Here is an 8531-nt window from a genome sequence, read left to right as displayed (position 1 = left end):
CAGTAACAGGGAGGTCAGACTGTACGGTTCAGAGATTTATGTATGCAGAACTGGACCTTTTAAAAGGCATAGCAGACTCTGAAACTGCAGGCCAAACTTCACAGCTGAAGGAGCTCTCATGTACGTGATTATGATTAACATGTTTAATATGTGTGTGATTCCAAATGCCAGTTTGATTACAATCACCGGCATACGAAAAGGTCAAGATTGCAAAGGCCCTGCCGGTGTACATCTGCTGTCCTCTCTACAGAACTCCCCAAAACCTTTCTTCCAATACAGAAATCTGATATACAGCAATATATCACATATATTAGAATATATAAATCATATTATTTAATTATTTAATTATTTAAAGCGATAGTTCGTCCGTACATTTTGGGGATTTAGAGACAGGTGGAAGAGTCCTGTTAAAATGTACATTGTGAAGAGCCCCGGGTAGTCTAGCGGACTGAGACGCTGTCACTGTTATCAGAGGGTCGCTGGTTCAAATCCCGATCACACTGCTAGCCATCAGCAGCCGAGGCCCCGAGAGAGCGCAATTGGCCTTGTTTTCTCTAGGGTGGGTAGATGACACACATCTCACATGACCTCACACTAGTCACTGGCATCTGCTAGCTGCTGCATCAGAGCCGGGTATACGGCGCTTCCCTCCAGGTTGCCTGGTGATGTCCCATCAGTGGCAGTTTGAAAAAGAGGTGCGGCTGGCTGCGCACTTGTCAGAGAGGAGTGTGTTGGTCTGTTAGTCTGTATCTTCAGTTTGACCGAGGAAGACCGAGTCTGCTGTTTTGATATCTGGGATAGCCGTTCTGTTTGTATCACTATCATTAGCAGCACCGTGGATGCTCAGATAACTAGCAAACGTTGCTGGATCCTCTTTCAGAGGCTGTGCATGTGACATAAGTACATAAACACGTGACCTGGCCAGGAAATTTCCCATTAAACCTACCAGACCACTCTGTTTTTAGAATGAATATATTCATTCATGCTTTTGCAGGGATGGACACGCAGCACACTGAGACCATTGATTACAACAGTTTCACCCTCATCAGAAACACAACTGTGTTCAATTGTAATAAAAAAATCTTTAGGACTACTGCTTTAATTATATATTAATATGAAATATTTTATCCAACATATATTTGTCACATACTAAAATGCATATTTAACATATCAGCATATACAAATATATACAAGGATTAGTCATAACATTATAACATACCACCTGCCTAATATTGAGTAGGTCCTCCTTGTGCCGTCGCAACAGATCTGACCATTCCAGGCATGGACTCTGCGCTCTGTATGCTCTGTGGTATCTGGATATTTTGGTGCATGGCGTCTAGCCTCGCCCTAGATCAGCCTCAACATGGTGTCAAAAAGTAATTTCCTACATATATATATACATATATGTGTTAACCTGCCAATTTAAAATATACGTGTGATTCATATATTATGCATATGTGCCCACATCTCTATTACAAACTTATGGGACCAAAAGTGGTTCTTCTATGGCATCACCCAAAGACCAATTTGAAGCACACCTCTTTTTTTAGAGTGTAGGGAACGAAGTGAAGTGAATCTCTTCACTGCATATTAAGATGAGATGATGAAATTACGCAGACTTGCTGACAGGGTGAGAGGGAGACTGGGGACAGGGTTTGATTTACGTTGACTGGTGACCTCAGAATTATGAGTGAATTAGACAGAGGGAGGGAGCTCCTGTTAATCTTTCATCAGGAAGGAACTACGCTGTGATTTAACATCCACTTACACCACCAGCCAATTCAGCCAATTATTATACAGAAGCTGGCGCTATGTCTACTGATCTCAGCAGTGTTTCATATTTCAGAGACAATATAGAGAAAGAATTTTTTGGAAACGGGTTGAATGTGCTCTTGAACAAGGGCTTGACATTTATAGGATGCTGAATTGGCAACAGAATCTTGGACGTAGGAGCACATATTCTACATTTTCCTTGTTTTTTAATTAAACGATCATAATTCATTTTACACACCGTTTTCCAGCCTGTCTTTATGCCCCAGAACAGAACTGGCTGTTTGTGTTACTTTGACTTTAAGACTGATATATGTGAATAACAAATGTTCTGATTGGCTGGCCTGTATTGTGCCTCATTTGAAATGCAGTCAGAGCTGAAACATGAAAACTGCAGTATAAATGGGTGGAGCCAAACTGTGGTAGGCTGAATAGGTGGAAATGCTGTAGGCCTATGCTAATTAGTCAGTCAGAAATGTGTGAATTGACATCGGCTGATTTGAAATGCGATCACAGTCGAGTTTGTACAGATGTGTCTTAGCCTGGCCGCTCAAATCAGATTTGAAAGTTTCATTGGCGTCACTCGCAACACAGCAGAAAATCAAGAGCGACCTCCATCTCTCCTGCTTTCGCATTCGAACAGCTCATTAGCTCCTTCATCGTTACCACAGCAACCCATGCAGATAGTTTTGTGATGTCCAGACATGCAAATCCAATCTGATTACTTGCAAAACAGTGCGGACAGTCATCTCACCAGATCTGATTTGAGAAACAAATCCAATTTGCCTGCAGGCTGAACATAGTGAACTTTCCTATGTGGTCCTAGATTGGATATGCATTCGATTCATACGCCAGGCATGTGAACGGCCAGATCAGAGTTTAGGTGTCTTTCAGCCTGTACACATGTGCTTCTGTTCACATTACAGACATATACAGACTTACATTTATGAATGTGAACCATCAAATCCGATCTAAGCAAAAAACGGAATTAATTAACAAGGCCTGTAATGTGAGCGTAGCTGTAGGTGCTAAAAAGTATTTACAAGCTGTGATATTTGTCAAAGGTGCTCTTTTGTAGTTCTGACCTTCAGGCCTTTTTTTTACTGTAAAAATAAAAATTAATCTTGCTACAAATATTAAAGTCATGTTTTTACTGAAATTTTTATTCCTTTTGGAGCTCACTCAGCTCCGCTCTTCACAGTAACAGTAAAATAAACAAAGCAGTTCCATTGGGTTTAGACATCATACTCTATATAATCGTACTGGACATGTGCTCTAGTTAAGCCATACATGTCCTCACAGTCAGGGTCCTCATTAAGACTCCCACCACTAGATGGCCCTCATAGCAAAGAAATATCACTCAGATGTGTCCACATTTCAGGCCATGCTTTGAAATGACTGCAGTGGTGCTTTGGAATTTGGAGTAGGAAAACCTATTAATCATCGTGTGTGTGTGTGTGTGTGAACATAAGAGTGAAAACTCTCAGCTTTGAAGAGTTCTTGAAGTGAACAGAGTTTGTATAAGCTTATTTTGTGTTTTATATTTTTTTTAAAATCAGAATCCTGTATCCTTGATGAGTAGATTCTTTGAATGAGTGATCTAAAAAAAAAAAATTCAGACATTGCTTTTGCCTAGAGAATCCAAAAATCCCAAGATGTCGGCCGCTTCAGTGCTCTGTATTGTAATAATAATAATAAAAAAATACTACTAATAATAAAACACAGAAAGAAAGCATAATCAGAAGCAAATTGACTTCTCTGTAAGGCTGAAACTCTGACCAGAGCTGATCAGATCGTGTTGGTTGAAAGGAAGAAGGATAAGGCTGAAAGCAAAAAGAGCGAGATAAAAGCATGCAGCGAGATGTGGGGGAGTAGATGGAGGCTTCTGATGGTTTTGTTTTGATAGGATGACAGTGTTTGCGTGTTCTTTAAAACCGTGCCGGTGTAATGTCATCCCCCTCAAAACGATTTACAACACCCTGCTTCCCTGCTCATCTTCAGAGATATTCCCTTCAGTCAGCACAGCTGCTGAGTGTTGTGGGCCTTGTCTTGGCTCTTACCGAGCGACGGTATCACACATCACCTCGACTGCAATCTGATTAGCATCTTAAAAAGGGACTAATTATTTTCCAAGCACTGTTGTCTCCAGCACGCCTCTCTCTTGGAAGCAGAAAGACCTTATAGAAAACAAAGTGAAGAGGAAGGTCAGGCTGACTTTGAGAAGAATGTGTGCGGTGCCAATTGCTCTTTGTTCGGCCTGAAAGGCAGCATAAATGTTTCATAATTAGCTAAGCTCGGGCCGTTCCGACTTCTTTTTGCACGTTGGACGGATAGACAGAATGAGAGCAAACTCAAGTTAGAGGCCCATTTGAATACAATGCACCGAAGCCACTTAATTTCCCCCCATTTTTCATCTGAACGCCAATCATCTGTGACGGCAACGGCAGCAAAGGTGGGCATGCGCGTCTTTAGATCGTTCCCGTAGTGTAATCGGTAGGGAGGGCCCATTCAGATTCGCACATTTGTACCCGTTTTTATCTCACCCTGCTTCTTTTCCTTCTCTCTTATTAGGTATTAATAGGTTTTCAATGCAGTTCAATAACCTCACCCCTTCTCTGACTTGTCAGGCTCCACTGCCCATAACCAGAAGAATTAATTACAATTGATTAAACTCGTCTCCGCAGGAGCCCATCCTTCATCTAAAAATAATTCACCATTTCCTTTTGTTCTCTAATCAGAGGAGGAAGTTTTTAACATCCCATTGTAAAGGAAATTGTCTGACAAATGAGGATATTTTTTCATGGTAGGGTGGCCAAGAAAGTCGGTGGGTGGGAGGACTTCCCTTTTATGGCTCTCTTTAAAAATGTGGTCTAGGAACTTAAAAGCACATTTGCCTGTGCTTTACATCATACCAACGGGGAGTTGAAGCGAGTTTGAAGACATACTTGGATGTATCTGCTCAGTAATCAGGTTAAACATTGGAAGGAATAGGACTAATAAGAGCCAGCCGTGCTTTATGAAACAGATGACAGATGACAGATAATCATAGGGGCTCTAGAATTGAAAACTGTATTTATCTTGGCATAGCTGAATAATGAGAGTTCAGTACATGGAACTGACAAAGACTGAACCTTAAACACTGTTGTGTCCCCTTTTCAGAAGAACTGGGTCGATTCCAAAGCCTCAGGACTTCTGCATAACTTCATTATATTCATGACCCCAAAATGTACATAAACTAGCAAAAGCCCCAGTCAAAGCTGGCACAGTGGTAAAAGGTGATGTTGACTTTGGGAGAATGTGGCGGTGTTGTTGATACTGGAGAGCAGCACATCACCTTCACAGTCTGCTAGTTGATATGATATGTGTTGCTACGTGACCAAGGCCTCCGCAAGGTGTCCGCAGTAGAGGAACTCAAACCCAGCATTTGATTGAGTGTAAGCAGGGCAGGAAAACCGACGCTAGCTTTTACAGTCTCTTCTCTCCATAGTCCGCTCCCTCCAAAAGAAACTGGACTACCTCAGCTGACTCCCAAATTACAGCGTAGATACCTTTTAAAATGGGAAGTATGGCTTATTGTTTAGTGGTAAGGCTCAAGAATGCCAAACGCAGGGAAGTGAGTGGGGAGGCTTGGCTAAAAGGTAACCTGAGACCATTTTTTCTGCTTGCTAACAGCACACTGCGCTGAGAGGACACAAGGAGAGGACAGCAGAATCATACGGTATGACTCACAGTGTTTTTGTCACAGTGATAAAACTATGCTGTGTGTGTGAGCCAGTTACCAGTGGTGTAAACCAGCCAATTAAGCCAGAGCTTGATCTTGAGCCCTCCGTAAAAGCAAAATCAGAGTGTTTCATTCTGAGGAAAAATAACTGGGTTGAAAGTAGGCTTATAGGCTTACTATTAATACATCACAGAGCACCTTATGACACTCAGTAATGCATTCTTTGACATCTTTCATTTCCATGATGGGATATTAAAAACACAATCCACCAAAACTGGAATCTACTTATTCCACAGATGTTAGGTATATATTTCTAATCAGAAGCACTGAGCGCTCCCCTTTTCTCGCACTAAGCAAATGGCAGCCTAACACAGGAAAAAGTACATCCGCCGTTGTAACCTGTCATTTGCGTCTTCTGCACAGGTCAGCAGTGGACCTTCTGACACTCGAATGATAACTAATTGCTACTTGGTTTTTATCAACGCTAACGGCAGGTGAAAACAGTTGATTCTCCCCCAGCATCTGCCAAGACTGATGATTGCTGGCTTTGTTCCACGGTGCCATCGCCTTGGATTTCAGTGCCAAGTTCTTAGCAGTGACCTTTGGCATGCGCTGTGGGCTGTTTCCCGCTTTTTTCTTTTCCTTTCAGGCCACTAGAACTGTCCCATTTCCAGTTAAGTGGTTTCCAGGGGTGAAAATCCTTCGCATGACAATAGCAAACAGTCGCTCACTCCATTTTCTCTCAGTAATGCCCAAGCCATTAAGGGTCTCCCTGGGCTTGTAAGCAGACGTATAGGGTTGAGGTCACCTGTTTGTTAGGGGTGTTTGCGGCTCGGTGGTGTATTTTGATGTATAGAGCACAAGTGGAGTCAGATTTGTCATTAAACAGTGACAATCATGATTAACACCCGCATATACAAATTTATAACAATGGACACCATATTTAGCTCTCTTCTGTTATTTGACAAATGCCCTATTTATAATAGGTATGTTTTTTTACTTGTTGCATATGGTCTAATTTTAAACTTAGATGTTTGTTATATGTGTTTGCGGACGCCCATACATATCAGCAATAGGAATCCTTCCCAGTATTGAGGTGAAAAGGCCTTAGCAATCTGGATCTGAAGCTTCATTATGCTCCATATAGATTCGATAGTAGACACAAAGAAATGGTGTTAATTCTGATGGAATTCGTTCAAAAACCTTGGGAAGGGGCCATTTACCTTTCACAGCTTTTGAAAATAACACGTCTGATGAGTCACAGCAAAGGGGTCAGAGACTATTATTCTCACTTAGAAGAAAAGTAGAAGTTCAAGAGAGAGAGAGAGAGAAGAAACAAAAGAGATACTGAAGCTATTTTCAACCCACTGGGAAATATAAAATAAGCCTGAAAGTTTCTTGAAAGTGTGAAAGTGTTTTGTCCAACATGCTTAATGTATTGGCATACTGCATGGATCCCCAAGGGGACATTTATTTGCAGCTGTTGCCAAAGAACATGGTACTTCATGTATACAAAATTAATAAATAGAAATTCAGTTTTCTTGTGAGGAAAAAAACCCAGCAAACCACCACCTTTATTACTACTTTAAATGTCTCAAATTAGAATCAGGTGCAGCACATCAGCTGCGGGTGATTAGAACATGATTAGAGAGGATTCTGGATGAATTTTTTATTGTTAAAGTGAGTGGGGTCACCATGGCCAGATCCAAAAACGGTCTGGGGCCTTCGAAAAGAAGGTTGTAGATGCATATGAGCCTGAGAAAGGATTGAAAAAGATCTCAGAACAATGAGAAATCAGCCGTCTGCTAAATAATTTACGAGTGTAGGTCAGGCCGTCCTAGCAAGTTCAGCCCACAGGTGAAGTGAAAGTACATCATATACCCACTATTTAAAGCCCCTTGAGGTACTTTTAGAGGTTCCTTAATTTAAAACTATGGAGGAACCTCTTTGAGGTGCTTTGAGAAACCTTAAAGAAACATTTTTATAAGAAAAGGTTCCTTGAAGATTCCTTTAAGCACTTCAAGAGGTTTTGAATTCAAATAATCCCTAAAATTACCTCATAGATCTAAGATTTAGGAACATTTAACAATGAACTGCACAACTTTTATTATGTGCAAGATGAAAACCCTTGCTGTGCAAAAAAAACAAAACCTCAGGGCAAGGCTAAAGTTGGCCAGAGAACACCATGACAAAGAACAGGACCTGTAAAACAATGAGCTTTGGATAGTTAAATCTTAGGTCCTGATGTTGTTGTTTTCTCTAAACTTGTGCTGTCCTTTTCTGATGGTAGCTGCATGTTCTTTGACATCTGACAACTGTGGCAAAAGCTACCTGCTCTACCTGCCCAAAATTGGCATATGCAGAAAGGTTTACAATATAATATATGTACTTATATTATAACATTTTATAACATTACTATCATTCAGCTCCTTTTTTCCTTCTCTCTATTGCAGCTTTAAGCAAGTCTATGGGATATTTGGCCTCATCACAAAGGGCATCAATAGAAAGCATTTAGCTCACCATGGGCAATAGGAAAGTCACAGGTGTGAGCAACGCAGTCATTATTTCTGACCCCTGTTAGGCAGGGGTACACTTTAGTATAGTCTGTGCTGAAGTGTGTTTCAGATTCTCTATTTTGGGAACACTCTACCCTGAAGCACCAGGACACTACACGGAACTGATGGACACCGAAAGACAGAGTAAAACCCCACACACACCCACCTATCAGAATACTGAGAGGTCTCCTTAGAACAAAGACAAACCGACCTCACCCTCTCAAAAAAAAAAAAACGTGTGCCTGCCTAGGATACTTAGATACTACACAGTGCAAAGGCATTAGTGCAGAGACAACATCAACTGAAAGATCCAACTGAAAGATGGTTTAATATAAAATGCTTTACATACAGTCAAAAGTTTGGACACACCTGGTTGAATGTGGGCTGATCGTCTTAAAAATGAGTGATTCAAATGCTAGGGGTGACCATTTTTTTCACTAATTTTTGTTTTAAAAAAGTGGACACTAGGGACACATAAGTACCCA

Source organism: Salminus brasiliensis, chromosome 13 (assembly GCF_030463535.1).
Source record: "Salminus brasiliensis chromosome 13, fSalBra1.hap2, whole genome shotgun sequence".
In the NCBI taxonomy this organism is placed as follows: domain Eukaryota; kingdom Metazoa; phylum Chordata; class Actinopteri; order Characiformes; family Bryconidae; genus Salminus; species Salminus brasiliensis.
The sequence above is the reverse complement of the archived record's forward strand: the minus strand, read 5'-3'. Positions refer to the sequence as shown.